This window comes from Canis lupus, chromosome 18 (assembly GCF_011100685.1).
Source record: "Canis lupus familiaris isolate Mischka breed German Shepherd chromosome 18, alternate assembly UU_Cfam_GSD_1.0, whole genome shotgun sequence".
Classification (NCBI taxonomy): domain Eukaryota; kingdom Metazoa; phylum Chordata; class Mammalia; order Carnivora; family Canidae; genus Canis; species Canis lupus.
In genome coordinates this window covers 6,069,652-6,088,270 of record NC_049239.1, presented here as the reverse complement: position 1 = coordinate 6,088,270, position 18,619 = coordinate 6,069,652, and the positions used below count along the sequence as shown (strand labels likewise).

General features: G+C 47.3%; 1 protein-coding gene and 1 long non-coding RNA gene across 5 annotated transcripts in view; one reads left to right on the top strand and one right to left on the bottom strand.

Annotated features, from left to right (window-relative positions):
- The window catches only part of EGFR (epidermal growth factor receptor), a 197,363-nt gene that overhangs the window by 69,937 nt on the left and 108,807 nt on the right, over positions 1-18,619 (bottom strand). The window lies entirely within an intron of this gene.
- On the top strand, positions 2,681-12,972 carry LOC111090863. Of its 2 annotated transcripts, none has more exons than XR_005373043.1 (3): positions 2,681-4,324; positions 8,856-9,516; positions 10,113-12,972. It is a non-coding gene; the product is annotated as an uncharacterized LOC111090863 (long non-coding RNA). The 2 variants fall into 2 exon arrangements; XR_005373042.1 differs by lacking the exon at positions 2,681-4,324 and adding exons at positions 7,549-7,801; positions 8,434-8,580 and having other exon boundaries at positions 8,856-12,972.

The following is an 18,619-nucleotide window of genomic DNA, read 5'->3' as shown; positions in this document are numbered from 1 at the left end:
AGTCCCAGGGACCCCTCCCCCCCCTCATGGCACCTGCCAGGTAAGGCTTGTCCAGCCCCTCAGCTAGCCTACGAGCCTCAGCTGCCCCAAGACCAAAGGTGCCTGTTGCAGGAGCGCAGGCAAGCCTGGCAATGAGGTGCAGGCAGATATCAGAGCCCTTCCACGGGGAGCCTCGGGGGGCAAGGGTGGATCTGGAATGTGCCGCAAGCATCCACAGAGGACAGTCAGTACCTCAAGGGGCAGAGGAAACACAGAGAAGATACTGGAGGCCAGGAAAGCTCAGCCACCCTATACGGGCCACTTGGGGGAGAAAAGGATTTGGGGGCCGGGGTCGGGGTGCACGGGGCAGCCAAACAGATAGCTGAGGTTCCCGAGCCATTCTCTGGGCTGAGTTCATCACTCTGCCACTTCGGGCCGGAGCTGTCCCTGTGTCATCTGTCTCCTTCATCTGTCTCCTCCCTTTTGCTGCTTGAGACAACTGAGAAGCAATGAAAGGAAGAAAAATAGTCTGCCTACAAAGATCAGTGGCTTGGTATCACCAACGAGGGGCACTACTGCTTGTTTTGTTTTGTTGTTTTCAAGTTTACATGTCAGGTTCTCAGCAGAACTCTTTGACCAATACGTCATCAAGAATTCGAAAAGTGGGACGCTTGGGTGGCTCAGCAGTTGAGCTCGGGGCCTGAATCCCAGGGTCCTGGGATCGAGACCCACAACAGGCTCCCCATGGGGAGCCTGCTTCTCCCTCCGCCTGTGTCTCTGCCTCTCTGTGTGTCTCTCATGAATAAATAAATAAAATCTTTAAAAAAAAAAGAATTTGAAAAGTAAAAAAGGAAAGAAAAAACTGTGGAAAGCTATCCTCACCCGCCATCCTGGGCCATTCTGAGTACAGAACAATAAGAGCCCAACTCTCATCGGCACCTGTCAATGGTCAGTGACCTTGGAGCCCCAAGGTCAGGATTAGAACTCTGGTTCCACTACCACCAAGGCAACTTCCAGAGTCCCTTTTTCTTCACCTAATAACACAGGGACTTAGGACTCGGGAGGATTCGATATGGTGGCAGACTTCCTGGCTGAAGCACCTGACCCAGGGCAGAGCCTTTAAGAGACACTACGATGGCTTGAGCGCAGTCCCGACTGGACCCCAGCAGAACGAATGGCTTATGGCTTCCTTCCTCTGGGCGGCAGGCCCCTCTGCCTTCTGCTCACAAGCTGTGTGTGGCCTGGCGAGCAGCTGCGGGCTCTCTCCACTGAGCTACCCAGCCTGCCTGGGTCACAGGGCCCGGCCCTGCCCCGAAAGGAGGGCATCTGGACCCATACTTGAGCGGGGGTGGGGGGGGCAAGCCGGGCACTGAAAGCTGAGGGGGCCACACCTCGGATGGGCCTTTCAGAATTCCCGCAGGAGAACTCCCAGCTTGCTGCTCAGAACATTCTCCACTGTTAAACAGTTTTCACTGAGGAAAAAGCCCTCGCCTGACCCTTTGCGGCAGTTCCGCGAGCGTAGCTGGATTTGTGTGCTGCGTGCGTGCACGTGCTTTTATTCAATGCTCGCCTGAAAGCGGACAATTTTTTCCTTTACTCCTACTTAATGTAAATATTCCCTTTAAGTTTCACTTTCAGGTGGGAAGAGGAAGCAACGGTGCAAAGAGCAGGATGAAGAGGACAGACCTGGTCCCGGCGGGGAAGGCCCGAAGCCCCTTTCCCCAGCTAGCTCCTTCCCAAAGCCCACGTCTTGGGTCCACTGACTGAGAAAGACCGACCTGAAAATCACTCACACCTACTAAGTCAACTCAGGAGCAGCCCAAGCCGAGGTTCTGTCACAGAGGAATTTCAAGTTTAGCTCATATACTATTGTTTCTAGAACATATTTTCCCCTCCGTGAGGGGAGCTATCGATTAAAGGTAGCCATTCCCATATGCGACCACTTGCCATGAGATGCGTCACCGGCCTGAGAAAAGGAACTTGGGGATGATGCGGCCAAAGCTGGCCTGCCCTTGCCGTAGATCGAAGACTGGAAAAGAGAGAGTCTGAAACCTCCTTTACTTGTTTTCTGAGCGGAGTCAGAGAGTGAATATGTTCAGATTTGTGGCTCATACAGGGTCCGTCCCAGCCCCTCCGCTCCGCCGCCAGCGTGCAAAAAGCAGCCACAGACAAGAACCAAACGAATGGGCCTGGCACCGGCTCGTGCCCGAAAACTTGGCTTAAAAAACAGGCAGTCGCTGGATTTGAACCACGGGCTGTACTTCACCGAGCTCTGCTTCAGAGGAAGGCCTAACAGGAGGTCTGGAAGTATAGGATCAGGGTTCCCATGACCCTGTGCTTTCTAGAAGGTAAATGTGGTTCAACAGAGTCATTTTCCTCCAAGGCCAAACTCCGAAAGTTTTCCTAGGGCAAAGATCTTCCTATTTCATCATCAGCTGATGCGAGGAGCTGAAGGTACAAGGTACTGAAAAGCGACAGGCAAGTGCAAGGGCTGGGAAGCATCGTGTGTGTGTGTGTGTGTGTGTGCAGCAGGTGTCACAGCTCTGTGCTGCAGGAACTGGATGTCCACCTGTGTATTACCCCCACAGCCCCCAAGAATCCCGGCCCCCTGTGTTCCTGACAAGTAGTTGTCAAGTCCTGCGCGTCCCTTCTCAGTCGTCACCTTGCTCTGAGTCCTGTGTTCATGAGCCTATCATGTGATTGCTCCTTACAGGGGCCCCAAGCTTGTCCCCCCATGACTTCCTCCGGGTGAACAGAGATGCGACCTGCTTCTCCTCGACCTCGCAGCCCTGCAGACAGTGGAGACAATGACTGCGTCCTCCCACTGCTTTTCTCACCCCTGCTTTTCCCACCCGGGGACGCTGCTCCAGGTCTCCCTCCTCCTCGGCGCTCTCGGGAATTCCACGTGTGTGGCCTCCGCTCACAGCGACACCCCCCAGGAGGACAACCCCATCCCGCTGCTCTTCCCGGTTTCCCGGTCCTGCGGTGCCTCTACGGCCTTGCACTTGCTCACACTTGGGTGGTGAAAGCATTCTGCTGTTTCACAGCACATTTTGTCTCTTTGAAGACTAATGTGTCATCTGAGAACAACAGCAAACATTCTGCTTCTCTTGGCTTCCCTTGAGTTCATCGCACTGAGAAGTCCAGCAAGGAATGAACGATGAAGGAAATGCTGCTGAATTACTCCAGTGTCTGCATGAACGTCCTACGTGGGTTTTCAGCAGGCGTGATTCACCTCTTTTAAATTTAATAACTAATATGGCAGTTGAGCAATGAAAATGGAATCTCCACTGCATCTATTAATAGTAGGGCTGACGGTAAATTCCTCTCCAGCTTGGACGAGGAAGTGTTTTTCCTTCCTTGGGTCTCTCTTAGGGTTTAGTTTCTATCACATCCCGCGAGCCTATGAGGATTAGATCTGCTACTGACTGCAGAGAGAGAACTCTGTTGCTGAAAGCCCCTTTTCGCATCGCACGGTTAAGTCCCACATTTGAGACTTAACCAGAGCGGTGTCGTCCAAAAACACGAGTCTGCTAGAATAACAAACACCACGTATCATTGCCATCTTTGCTTCTTTAGGAATTATTCGCCAACAGAATACAAAAGAATAACACACACGGATGGTTTGCAAAATGTACTTCATAGCTCCCTTCGACAAATTTCCTGCCTTCAACTTCTGTGTTTGTCTCGCTTACAGCCAACATTTTATAATCCTCTTCTTTGTTAAGCTTTCCGAACTGGCCTTCACATTTCAAAACAACGGCTAAGGTGAACCTGTCCACCGTGATAAATCCTCCCCACCCCCTCGGCCAAAGGACACTAGAGTGGACTTCCTTTATCTTTTAGTAAGAAGCTATTTTTTTTTTCCCTGTGGGGACAATTAGAGACTAATCTCTGGAAGCCACCTATGCTGTTTTTGATCATCAGTAGCGTCTTTCAAAACGCAGGTCCTGTTAAGTGACAAGACATCCACCAGGATGCTCTGCAACGAGAGGAACCTCATGCATTTGCTTGTGATGGAAGTCGAGGACACTCCTGGTAATTAAGGGGGATGAGTGGAACGGTGTGGCTGGAGCCAAGTCCAGGCCCAAGGTTTCCTGGGCCTACGAAGAATGAAAGCTGCTTACCCCCACGAGAAGTGGCTCGTTCCTTTCTATTTGTTCTTGTGCCAGCCCTGGCTTCTCTGGCTGTCCCATTCAATCTGATAGAACATGTTGATGAAGATAAAGTCGTTCTTGGCAACCCGGGGCTTGCATGTCCCTGCAAGGCCAGTGCTGTGTGAGGGTGGCATCCAATGGCCTTTAAATGGCCAGAGGCTCAGGCCCAGTGTGATGGACATATTTCAGTAAGTCAGGAATCTGTAATCTAAAGCACTTTTTTGTTTGTTTGTTTTTGCTTCTTCCAGCTGACTATCTAGTTATTGAGGCCAGCAACCAGAGAAATAAGAATCTGTGAGTGTGGGCTTTATGCCCTTACCAGACTCATCCTTAAGCTGTTTATTCTGGCACAGTGTCAAATCTTCAGAAGGGGGGGGGGGGGGTTGGCCACAGAAGGGTTACTCCTGAGGGCTGTAGGAGTGCCTTCCAGTGAACTAATTTCTACTCCATGGAATGGCCACTCAAGCCAGATTGTTTTCCTTGAAGCCGAGAAAGTTTTCTACACAAGCATTTCTTTGTAAGCTCAATTAACTTTCACAATAATTTGTGCTTTTAGTTTAAGAACTACAGATGTTGTGTGGGTGGTGGCGAGGGTGAGGGCTGGGGATGAGAGCATGAAGGAGTAAGGACACTGATGCCTCCCCCTCTGGAAAATGTGGCCACACTTCCTTTCATGGAAAAAGCACATCAATTTTTAGGATTACTAAAAAATTTAAATCGTGTGTAGAACTAGAGAAAGCCATGGCTGCTTGGTTTGGGGGAGGCCACACTGGGCCATCGCCCAGCTCCCCTCCTTCCTAATGAGACCCAGATCTTTGTGACAGGATTATCTGGAATTGTAATTTTATGCTTGGAAATAGTCCAAAAGTTGGGTAGCAGAACCCAGTCATTCATCAAATGCTTGCTCAATTTGCAAAAGAAATACAAAACCTAAAAATATCAAATAACAATTAGGAGTAAGTATTAATGTGCCAAAGGATAGAGGAACTCTTTAACTTAATTAATTTTCACTGGGAATGGTTTCTGCCATTAGAAATACACTTGCTTTTTCCCCCCTAAGTCTATTCACTTATTATTGAGTGTTGATTCGAGGTTAAATGGGGATGTTTGTGTTATTTCATAAAATAATTCCCAAATCCCACAATACTTGTCATAGAATGAATGCTATACTCATTATACACTCATCCACTCGCAAGGAAAAAAACACTTACAAAATGTTCTCCAGTTTACACTTGCAAATAATTTAGACTTTCTAATTCATGTCTACCTAATACTTGAAAGTTGCATTTAAAAAAACAACAACCCCTAATAAGTATTTTCCTAATAAGGAAATTACTGAGAATCAGGCCCACCAGAATGAAAAGCCCCTTGCGATCTTTGTCCACGGGGGACTTCCGTGCCAGTAGTTAATCAGAGCTAGCTCAGAAAACGTCCCCCTTAATCATTCACCCAGCAGGTGTTCACTGAACACCTTACTGATGTGCGTGGTGGCCAAGTGCGCAGAGGTCAGCCATCAGGGCAGAAGGCGATCCTGCCCAAGCAGGCGGGTCCCAGCTCCGGACGCCTGTCTGTGAAAGACTGAGTGGTGTGACCTGGGACAAATTACTTCTTGGTGAGCCTCACTTTGTTTATCTGTAAAACGAGGGTAAAAAGTGCCCTTGCGGGGTCACCATAAGGGTTAAGATGTTAATATGTGTCAGAGTGGCTGGCTCCTATAAGCCATCCCCATCGCCATCACCGCCATCTCCGTCATCACTTCAGGGTCAGCGTGTGCCAGGCAACCCTCGAGGTCCAAGGGCAGGCACAGGGAGGACTGACAGTGCTCCTGCCTCGTGAAACTTAAACCCCAGTGGGGAAGACACACACTCACCCAATTAATTGGGGACTGAACTGCAGTTGGGATCATGGCTGTGTGGATGCTTCTAGAGCATAGAAAGCCGACCTGGTCTGAGAGATCGCGGCAGGATTCCTTGAGGAATGGCCATTCGGCTGAGTTTTTTTTTTTTTTTTTTTAATTCATGAGAGACAGACACAGGCAGAGGGAGAAGCAGGCTCCATGCAGGGAGCCCGACATGGGACTCGATCCCAGGCCTCCAGGTTCAAACCCTGGGCTGAAGGCGGCACTAAACCGCTGAGCCACCCGGGCTGCCCTCGGCTGAGCTCTTAAGGCCAAGAGGAGCTCAGCAGAGTGTGTGGAGGAGTTTGGGGGGCTTCCTTGCGAGAAGACAGGTGGTAGTGAAGGGCTCCCCGGCTGGAGAGAAATCTAGTGGAGGTGAGGCTGGGAAAGCAGAGGGCCCCGGCAGAAGGCTACTTGCTAAGGCTTTTGATTCCATTTTAAGGGCAATACCACTAGCAGGTTTAAACAAGGATGAACTTGCTTTAGATTTGTGTTTTTATAATGCCTGCTGCTTTTTAGAGAAGGACCTAACCGGTGCCCAGAGGTGGGCAAAAGTCTGTAAAGAGGGAAACGGGAGGATCCCTGTGGTGGTAGAGACCACGCATTGCCGCTCACATCCTGGCTGTGATATCGCAACCTGTTCCCTTCCGAGAAACTGGGTAAAAGGTACACAGGACTTCTCTGTCTCATTTCCTACACCAACACATGAATCTACACTTTCCTCAAAACAAAAGTTTGATTATGCAACTTATCTAGAGGCACAGGCAGAGGCAGAGGCAGAGGTCTCACAGAGAATAGTCCTCCCTGGGTACCACCGGCGTTGTGGGAAGAGCCAGCATGCTCACACTGGAGCCCACAATGCTCCTGGTGATGAATGAGCCTGGCTTCTGTGCCCTGGTGACAGGTGACTCTTCCCCTCCAAGTGGGATGGACAGAGTAAAGCATAATGGCTTATAATTTTCAAACACTGTGACTTTCTTCTTATAAAGATCGAGGCCATTATTTTTTTTTAAAGCATGTGGTTTCAGTGGTGCGTACTTGGTTTATGACTAAGAATTGTTTTTCTCTATGCCATGTAGCATCTTGGTAAAATTAAGTAATCTCCCTCTTCCAACTTAAGAAAAAAGAAAAAAAAAATAGCCTTGCCACCATGTGGAGAAGGGAGGGTGGCCTCCAGAAGAGGGTGGACAGACCAGTGAGGTGTCTGCTGAGGAAGGATAGAGCCTCACAACTCTGAGTGTGGTCTGCGGACTAACAACATGGGCCTTGCCTGGGAGCCTGTTAGAGATGGGGAGTCCTGCACCTGCCCACAGACCCCCAGGATCAGAATCTGCATCTTCACAAGCTCTCCAGGAGATGCCCCTGCTCTGAGCTTTCCAAGCAGTGCACTAGAATGATGAAGGGGTCACAGACAAGAGAATTGGAGATGGCTTAGTTACAGAACTTGAGAGAATGTCCAGAGCCATTGATCTTTCCAGGTAAAAATCTAAAAATCAAGCATCAGGGAACATCATAGGGGAAGACTTTAGTTCAGCCTGGCTGGGCAAGAAGGGCTGATATCCTTGGGTAGCGCTTGGTCTCCCCACTACGACTGTGGAGAAGAGCACTGCACCCAAGGGACAGTCATGCGGTGGTGGCTCCTCACTGTTCTGTTGGGCACAAGTCAGCAAAGGGCACTGAGCATGACGGGTCCATCCTTTGGTTTAGTCATGCCCTGTCCAAACCTCCATATGACAGTACGGATTTCATCATGATCCCGAGATCCCTGGTATTCACACAGGGTCCCCTATAATTTTCCAACCATAGCTTACAACCAGAGGATGTCATAAACACTGCTGTGATTTCGGGTTTAAATTGGAAATTGTGAAAATCTGAAAACAACACAGTCAAGAAAGACTCTGAAGCCTTGCTTGGTCCATATACGTAGTATTCGGCCTCCGTTTTTGAATGATTTAGTCAATCTCATGCCTAATGTCTACAAAACCTGGTAGAGATTGGAAACATATTGATACCAATAGGACATGCCGAAACAAAGCTTTTAGATTTGACTGAAGTAGTAAGGGATGTCACAGGGACATTTTGTGCCAGTAACACATGGGGAAAATGTGGACAAGTCTGGGCACTTTAAAAGCATGAATGATCTAGAGCAAAGTTTTTTCCTGTAACTTACACTATAGCTTTCTCGCTCATATCTCTGTTCCTTCACATACTCTCCCTACTTGGACTTTGGAACAACACACCCACATGCGCGCGCGCACACACATGCGTGCACACGCATCCGGCCCTCCACATGTACACATACGTGCAGCTTCAATTCTATGTTTGAGCTGGGACAGGTCCAACGCTCTAATCTTTTAAGACATTTGCCCCACATTTTGATCCCTGTGTCTTCTATTGCAGGCTTTCCTTCTCACAAAGGACATCTAAAGTGACATTTATCTCAGTGAGACACTGCAGCTCTAAAGCTCCTCTTCCAAAGCCTCATGCAATGAAGCATGTGATAAATAGGAGATGAAATTCCTCAGGACGTTGCCTGCAATTGTTTAGGTACAAGTAAACTCTGAACACATTTTACAAGCAGCTACACTTCAAATATGAAGAGATGCATTTTCCCAGACTCTATACTAAAATGGAAGCAAAGACAAAAAAAAAAAAAAAACTTTTAAGAATACATCCTTTCTGGGGCATATAATTTAGAGCAAAAATATAAACTATTTTTAGTTTTCTTTATATTTGTTTATAAAAGGAATGATTATGCTAATTAAGTAAATTTTGAACACTAATATCTTAATCATTTGAACATATTTTCTTTTTTTGAACAGATATTTATGTGCAAAAGAATGCCTCCTTTATTCCTTGGTATCACCACAACGTCCCCATTATTTCATGAATTAACCTAACCTACAAGGTCACACCAGGAAGGATCTATAGACACATTTTTTTTCACAAGACATTAAGATGAAACTGGTAAAAGAGAGGAACGAGCATCTCCCGCAGCAAGCCAGTGACTTAGTCTTACAATTTCTGCTGATCATCGATTGGCCTAGTCATCATTCCAGAACAGCCCGGCATGTGGATTATTTTAAGGTGACCTCTGCACCAAAGGTGTGTTACTGTTACCTATTAATTAATTCACCAATCGATGCATCCCCTTCCTCACGATTCATCGAATGCAGAGACTGCACTGGCCCCTGCCCCCAGAGGAACTCAGTGAATGACGGAGACAGAACGAGACGTGCTTGGACACGAGCTTACAGCAAGCATGCACCCTGCCAGTTTTCAGCTGGAGAGGACAGAGGGCACTCACAGCAACGCTTCCTGAGGGGTGTGATGCTTGAGCCGTACTGCGAAGAATAAGTGAAGAATAACGTGCAGGTGTGCAGAGGAAAAGGGAGGAGAAAGGGGAGGAACACAGCATGAAAAGACACAGAAGTGGAGGCGGTAGGAAGAGGCCAGCACCTCCGCCAGGGAGTGAGAGCAGAGGTCGGCTGCTGGTGGGAACGGCTGGTCTGTGGGGCTGCGTAGCCAGACACTGACTGGAAGGGAGACTGGAAGGGAGGGGGCGCACGGAAGCGCAGGGCAGCTGGCTTTGCAGTGAGAGGGGACGGGGAGCCGCCCACGATGGGCAAGACCTTGGAGGGTGCAGCCTTCCACAGAAGCCGGTAAATGAAAATGCACGCTACCAAAGGACAGGGGTGTCTGTGGTCTGAGGAGCCAGGGGCCAGGCTGGGAGCAAGAAGGAAGGAGGTGTGAGGGAAACGTGGCTGTGTGAGGTTGCAGGGGCGGAGAGAGACTTCTGGGCGTGGGCAGGTCTCCGAGGGCCCTGTGGGAGGATAGTCCTTCAGTGAGTTCATGCTCGATTCACGAAGACTACCTGTGTAAACTGTTATCATTTCTTCCAGAAAGTGGGCTCAGATCTACCTCTCAATCTATTGGGATAGTAAAGATCCCCTAATGTGGATTACAGAGACTCAAATGGTCTGAATGGACTTTCCCAAAAAACCAAATAAGGTATCTATTGAAGTTTTACACACTTCACTGGAGCGAGCCACTTAACATGTGCTCTGTCCTCATAACAGGTTCCAAGTGCACAACACAGCATGACTTGATGGAATCGGACAGCAAGGAGCCCCCTGCCCTGAACAGATCCTATATGTAGGAGGCTCTCTGCTCCCAGTCAAGGTCACCAGTCACATCAGGATGACAAACATACTTGTTAGATGACTGAATTAATTACAGCACACACTTGATTGTATCACCTAAATGCCTTTTCATTGCGGTAAGGGGAGGTTCTTCTAATAATAATTTCAATTAATTGAAGGTATCCAGGAAAGCTCGGTAATCTAAAACAAAAGAGAAATAACCACCCACCATGCTTCAGAGCATTGCTTCTCTGGTCTATTTTTCATGGTCATTCTCGGAACCAGGAGTTCTAGAGAATGGAAAGAAAGAAAGTAAAAGTGGTTGTGGTTGGGCAGGGGATGGAGAAGACAGCAATGGAAAGCACGGCTCCAACCAGCTGGTTATTAGGGCAAATGAAATCTCTAGAAGGGCAGGACCTTTTTGTTCTTCCTGTCCAGGAAAACACAAAGATGCCTAAGACATTCCCCTAATGGTCAAGCCACGACCTGAGAGGAAGGGAAACACATGATGCCATGGAGACGACATATCTGTCTCGCTCCAGCTCTGGGGAAGGAGTAATACAGTCCGTTTGCACCTCCTCTGTTGCAATGGCTTCTGAAAGGGCAGAGTAGCAAGGAAAGGAGAAGGGGCAGCTTTCTTCCCATGAATACCTGTGGAAAGATACACTTTTTCTTCGGGATCAGAGTTTTAATCCAAATCTACTCACGGCTGTCATCATGCAAGCCCTCCGAGGTTTGAGCTCTGTGGGCTTTGCAAAGAGGACAGGGGGAAGAAGTTTTGTTTTAATGTTCAACTAGGGGCTTCATTACCCAGCAGTCTGAGACATTTCCCTGTGTTGTAACACTTGGATCTGGTTCATGGAATCTTCCCCGCTTTCAAAACAGATGACCTCTCACTAGAAGATTCACTTATCTCTTTCCCCCTGGCCCTGTAAACCAGTCCAGCAAAGTCTTAACTTGCAACAAACAGGCAATTCACTTCACCAGAAAACACAGTTATCTAATCTCCCAAAAATGACACCTGGCAAGTTTCTAACCATAATGCCATTTGACTCATTTCCATCAACATTTCTTCTTACAAGCAATATTAATAAGGCCTTTTAAGTGTGAAGGCGCTGTAACCAGGGGGAAATAAAATAATAATAATAATACACAGCCTGATGAACAGCCTCCACTCCAAGCTGAGTGTTTGAAGATGTGTCAACCATGTTCCAAGGAGAATGAATGGGCTCATGCATCACTCATCAATGTGTATTGGGCCTTGAATACGTGCGAGGTCCTGTGCTTGTTGCAGAGATACAAGTGGTCTTTGTCCTCATGGAGCAGATAGTCTAGGAAGGAAGACAGATGCCACATACCGCAGGTGAGTATTTCTCACACCACCACTTGCTAGCTGATTAAGACGGAAAATCAGTATTCGCCTTCTCAGATGGGTCATTTCCCCATAAAGGGCCTTGCTGTTGTCATATATTCTTTTTTTTCTACTAAAGTGCACAATTTTCAAATGAAAGAATGGAAGCGATTATTTGTCAAACCATGAAAGTACTTCCTTTTGTCATTAATCACGTTGCTCAATATCCATGCAGTGAGTAAATTTTTTATACAGAGTACCAGAAAGTAGACGTGAGTGGCCAATAAGCCCTCTTTGGCCATCTTTGTGTAGACAGACAAGCCAAGCGGGAGCACAGGGACCCCAGCCTTGGAGAATAGGCGTCTGCAGTGTGCTATCAGAAATGCCAGGAGCTCATCCCATCCAAGGCCTTCCTGCCAGGGAGGTCGGCACCTGAACTCGCAGAGAGAGACAGCAATGTGAGAGAGAAACTGGGAAAGAACAGCCTGTTCTGGCTCAGGTGGATGGCCTTAGGTCCATCGAGGGCGGCAAGAAACAGAAAGACGCCCCACTTGGATCTAGCCACCCAACTAGAACATTGACATCAGCAATATTTGTACCTCGGGAGCTCATTAGACCGCTTCTCAAAGCCTAATGAACACATCAACACCCCAGGATTTTGTTAAAATGCAGATTCAGAGGCTCCCAGGGAACCTGAGAGTCTGGATTTCTAACAAGCTCCAGGTGAAGCTCATTACTGGAGGCATTAGGTTAGGTTAGGTTACAGCCTAACACTGCTCGCGGACTGCAACCGGAGGGGCCGCCAACGACACTAAGGAGGAGAGATCTCAAGGAGACAGGAGAACCGGGACAGGGAGATGGCCCCAAGGCCGAAGACAAAAGCAGGTATCATATTGTCATATCCTGCAGATAAAGAGGGAAAGGCACGTGCTGGATTTAGCTATGGAGCAACTGTAGCCGTTAAATTCTTTGAACCTTTTTCAGGTCAGAACAGAGATCATATTCTGAAGAAATTTAGACACTGAAAGGGGAAGAAAATGTCCCATGGTATTCTCTCCTCCCAACATCTGCTGGGACGAGAGCCTCTCTGACTACACCAAAATCCTAGTTTCCAAGCATGGAACAGTGGCTGGGGATGTACAACTTCACAGGCCATCTTATTTCCATGTATCTTCCCAGCTTAACTGAGGGATAACTGGCAACAGAAGCTGCATATATTCAGGGCATCCAGTGTGATGATTTAATATACGTATGTGATGCGAAAAGATTACCATAATCAAGCTAATTAACGCATCTATCACCTCACACTTAGCTTTTTTGGGAGAGGAGTGGGGGTAAGAACACTTAAGATCTACTCTTCTGGCAAATTTCAAGTATACACACAGTATTATTAACTACAGCCACAAATAAAATCTTAAGAAGAAAAGGAGGGGATCCCTGGGTGGTTCAGGGGTATAGTGCCTGCCTTCGGCTCAGGGCATGGTCCTGGGGTTGAGTCCCACGTCAGGATCCCTGCATGCAGCCTGCTTCTCCCTCTGCCTGGGTCTCTGCCTCTCTCTCTCTCTGTGTCTCTCATGAATGAATAAATAAAATCTTAAAAAAAAAAAAAAAAACTACAGCCACCGTATATTTTTTTAAACACTCGAAAGGCTGTGTTGGTATCAGGCACTTATGTCATATCCTATTGTATCAAAGAACAAGAGAGTCTGACTTCCCCTTCTGAGTCTGTAATGTCACTATGTTAGATCTCAAGGGAGAGAGATGTGTAGACCATTATCCACACTGTGCGCGGAGAAGAAAGAGCACTCAGTGTATTACAGTCAGCGGCACTTGAATTGTAAAATGAGCAGTGGGGATGGGGGCGGAGGGACAGTCATTTCAGGCTTACATGATCCCCTGATGGATCCCTATTCTTTTCTCCTTGACTTTGGAGGAAAGGTAGGATTTGTTAAAAATAAAAATACCTTTGAAATGTATTTTTAAGGTTAAACTCTGGCTTTCCAGGTTGTGGTTTTTAAGTAAAACACCTTGGCCAATTTTCCTGAAGTTTGGCACTAGGAAATCTTTATGGGGCCTTCTGTCACTTCAATGTTCAGCCCTCCCTGGGAGCCTTCCAGACAGACCGGCCATACTCCCATGCTGGTTGCAGCCCCCATGACCTAGGCTCTGGCTGTGAATGACTAATTTGCTTGTCTGTGTGTCCAATGGATGTGAGATTCCTGGAGGACACGCATGGCGTCTATCGGACTTGCTACAGCCAGTGCCTTGCTGGTCACCGACACATGGAGGGAGGTTGATGACTGATATGTGTTTGCTGGATGACTAAGCCAAAGGTGATAAGCCTTCCAAGCAGCAGGGAGTGGGCATGTTGGTGTGGTTGAGATGCTCTTCCCACTCTGGGTTTGGATGGCATCTCCAGTTACTTACTGGCCCCATTGGCCCCCTAGCATTTCTGCTTAAAACCTACAGGGATAACTTACTTTCTGCTAGGCATTTTTAAAAAGATTTTATTTATTTATTTATTTATTTGAGAGAGAGAGAGAGAGAGAGAGAGAGAGAGAGAGAGAGAGAGAGAGAATGAAAGGAGAAGTAGAGGGAAAGGGATGAGCAGACTCTGCATTGAGCATGGAGCCTGACATGGGACTCGATCTCATGACCTTGAGATCATGACCGAAGCCCGGATTTAAGCAGGAGGCTTAAATGACTGAGTCACTTAGGTGCCCCACTTTCCTGCTAAGTGTTTTATGAAGACAAATGAAGGCTTCGTTACCAAAATTTAACTGTGCACGAGAGACTTTTAAAGATACCAATGATGTAAGGATACAATGATTTTTTTTTCCTTCAAGTTTTTATATAATCAAGTGTAGAACTCAGTGATTCATCACTTTCCATAGATTACTCCATGCTCATCACAAAAAGTGCCCTCCTTAATCCCCATCAGCTACTTCACCCATTCCCCCACCCACCTCCCCTCCAACACCCCTCAGTTTGTTCTCTTCAGGTAACAGTGTGCTTTGTGGTTTAACACTTTTTCTGCCCCCCACCCCCAGTGCCCCATGTTCATCGATTTTGTTTCTTAACTTCCACCTATGAGTGAAATCATATGGTATTTGTCTTTCTGTGACTTAGTTCGCTGAGCATAATACTCTCTAGGCTCATCCATGTCACTGCAAATAGCAAGATGCCACTCTTTGAGGTCCAAGTGATATCCCACTGTCTGTATATACCACAAGGTCTTTATCCATTCATCTGCAGATGAACATTTCCATAACCGCCTATGGTTGAGAATGCTGCTTTTATAGACATCCGAGGACATGTGTCCCTCCAAATCCCTATTTTTTTTTATCCTTTGGATAAATACCTAGTAGTGCAATTGCTGGGTCACAGAGTAGTTCTATTTCTAACTTTTTGAGGAACCTCCAAAGTTGTTTTCCAAGAGTGGCTGCACCTGTCTGCCTTCCCACCAACACTCCCACAAGGGCACAATCATAAGGCGCTTCTAACAGGGATTTACAGATGTTGAGTCTGGGTGGTGCCGGACCGTATTTAGGTTCTGCTGTTCCTGCCTTTTCTCCAGGTCCTAGGTCCGCACGCTCCTTGCACGGGGGTCCTAACTCTCAAACCTGCTCGGTTTCTCTGCCTGCAAAATCCAATCTTTTGAAATGTCCCAGACCTCAAATATACTTTATTAGTAGTTTTCTGCATGCAGCCAGCACATCACTCACGAGCCACCATCACACAAATATGCACAAATGTGAACCTTAAAGAGACAAGATTTTCCTTCAGGGTCTGTGGAGGGCAGTCAGCAAAATGCTTCTGGATGAGGCTGAGAAAACAGTTTGCAAATTGCTCGCAGCAAGGTGCCTGCTGTGGCTCCTCTGGGTTCTTTTAGAGTTCTTCTGGTTAGGGAAGGGCCCTGTTCCTGGAGGCCTTTCACTGCTCCTTCAGAGCCTCTTCTCCAGACCTGCCCTGGCTTCCCTAGGATCCAACATCCCCCTCCCTTTCCCCCCAACCGCTGCAGCAGCTATGGCCAAAAATCCTTCCGTTTTGACAAGTTGCCTTGTTTGTTTTTTGCAGCTTAACTGTAACATGCTTCCCAAATGTGGGAGCTAGAAAGTATGGGTTTTCCCAGAGGAAGTGTTCCTCTCTCCTAGTTTGTTAGATCTTCCTTTGGATACTACCGTATCTCAGTCACTCCCATTCATCCAAGAACCATTTACTGATCTAAGAAGGTAGCGAGAAGATCTTTAACCGTATGTCCATCCTACCTTATAAACGACTGGAATCAAGAGAGCAAATAATTTCCCTTTGAATTTGACTTGCTAAATAATCAAGTTATCGGTACAGGAGGTTGTCTACAGCAATTTTTTAGGGTTTGTTGTGAGCAATTTGTTAATTACAGGAACTGCCTATGTCAAAAGTGATTTTCCTTTTCACTGTCACTTAAAAACAGATTCATGCCCTAATTATCACAGTCACCAAACACTGTGAAACTGGCACTGCCCTAGAATCAAAGGGTCTGCGTTCCAGCTGCTTCTAGACCACGGCTACCTGTGGGGGCCTGGGAAAGCCTGTCTGAGGCTCAGTTCAGGTTTAGCGGAGTGCATTGTTGGGCTGGATGGTTTCCAATCTCTCTTTTAAGTGTCATCCTCCATAATTTCTGAAATGGCCATGGGAAAACTGTGAAAATTCATATTATCTAGGAAGAGAACAAAGCAAAGAGACTGCATGTCGGTTTATCATTCTTGGTCACGGTTGATAGTGGCTCACGGCCATACACGACCCTAATGCTTTCTAAAGGAAGCTGGCTTTTCTGTAGCAAGTATGAATTTGTGTTTTAAAAAAAGAAAAGCAAATCTGTTGGGAGTGGGGTACAGACAGCCAACCATTACTAACTCTAGCATGCCTCAGGACTTTGCTGGTCTTAGACATGATGGCACTTAATCTTCACTCAATCCTGTCCTTAATTCTAATTTTACCAAAGGAGAAATCAAAGTTTGGAGATAAGCTACTCAGCTGACAAAAGGCAGAAGCAATATCCAAGCCCGTTTCTGCCTGACTCCAGTCACACTCCTATACCGTTCAAGGTCCCATGTTGCTTCCTAGATAATGAAAGGCTATATTTATGAATTTTAAAAAGTTAATTCATTTTTAAGAAGGCTGGTTAATATTAATTTTCATCATTAGTTGCAGGGAGCCCGCTCGTCAGAATAGCTAAAATGAGAAAGTCGGGTAATCCAAGTACTGTGGCCCTTTTGGGCGCGACCACTATTCCTTCTTTTCTTGATCGTCTTGGAACCAGGATCCTGAGCCACTGAAACTTCTAAACACCGCAGGCAGAAGAATACAGTTTGCTAAAACCACTTGGGAAAACCTTTCGGCAGTATCTGCTAAAGCTGAGCGAACTCACACCCTAAGAGCCAGCATTCCACTCCTCGGCACCCCACCAAGAGACATGGGGGAGGATTTCACAGTCTCATAATTGCAAAAGAAGAGAAATGCCCCAAACATCCACCTATGGTAGAAGAGATAAACACTTTGTGGTATTCTCTTACAATGAGCCATCCAGCTGAGAATGGGAGAAACAACTGCATAGAACATCGCGGACTGATGTGAACACAAGATGCTGAGCGGAAGAAATCAGACACGTGAGGCCACATACTGGATGATTCCATTTATACGAAATTCAAGGACAGTCAAAGCAAACCCACAGAGTTGGCATCGGTGTAGTGATTACCGCATCCCAGAGGGAGACACAAAAGGCCTCATCTGGGTGCTGGTGAGGAAGGGAGATTCGGTTTGTGAAGTTTGTCAAATTGTGATCCACGCCTGTGATCCGTGGACGTTCCTGACTTTACGTTACACTTGAACTGAAAATTTACTTGAAAAAAACTTCTAGGAAAGCTGCTCCCTATGAGAAAAGCTATCTGGTGAAACACAGAACCCCCTGCTAGGAATCCGGGGTTTCAGGATGGAGTTGTGCAGGGGGCTGGCGTAGGGTATGAACAGGAGGGCGGAGGGGGCCAGAAGGAGGTGATCCGGCCCAGGGTCCTCACCACCCTTCACTAAGTTACCTGCAAAAGGGGAGATGCTAGGTAGAACTGGGCTCCCTCTGGAGAGCCTCGGGGTGGGGTGGGGGGGGACTACTGAGGACCGCGTGGACTCAGAAATCTCAATGGCCTGCCCTCCTGCCCAAGAATCCAAGGCCTGCATTCTTCAGAGCCTGACATCAGGGATCAATTGTGCTGCCAATTCCTTCTTCTCTGACGGTAATCTTTCTCTAGCACGATTAAGACATCTTTTTAGGTGTCAAGCAAATAAGATTATAATAATGCCCATGAGCCCACGTTTTGCCCCCTATTCCGAACTGAGTAAGCTAATAAAAACCACTGAATCTCCCCTTAGGAAAACTTCTGTTTCCGACTTCAGATGCTCATCCTGGTTACCTGGGAAGGGTCCCTGGGTGTGCCAGCACACATCGTCCTACACGCAACCTGTTGTCTTTTAAAATGTAAAATTATAACAATACACGATTGCCCTGGGGATTATAAAGTTTACTGATGTCATTCTCCATTGCGGCTGTGCAATCAGGGGCCAACCAGTCCAGCTGCCCGGCAAATGCACTGGCACCCTGCCGCGAGTGGATTCCGACGCAGAGGGACGGGCACACCGGAAGTTCTCCACGTAATTGGCAGGACTGACGTAAGGGAGTTACCAGGTCAGTCTTCGTTGCCTGATGCTCTGAAGGAAACTTGTAGGTGGAAGTGAAACCCGTGGCGAGCCTGTGTCCCCGCTGTCCCAGTGCCCCTATGCCAAGCTGTCGATGGATTCCCAACAGTCTCCACCTTTAGGAAGGTTCCAGGAAACCCTGGCGATGGGAGGGCTGTGATCACTCTCCCATCCCGTGACTGATTATAGAATCCCTCTATTTCTAAAAGACAGAACAGCTAAGATCTTAGGTAATGATAAATATAACTTCTTTTTTTAAAAAAAAAAAAGATTTTATTGGGACAGCCTGGGTGGCTCAGCGGTTAAGTGTCTGCCTTCAGCCCAGGACGTGATCCTGGAGACCGGGGATCGAGTCCCACGTCGG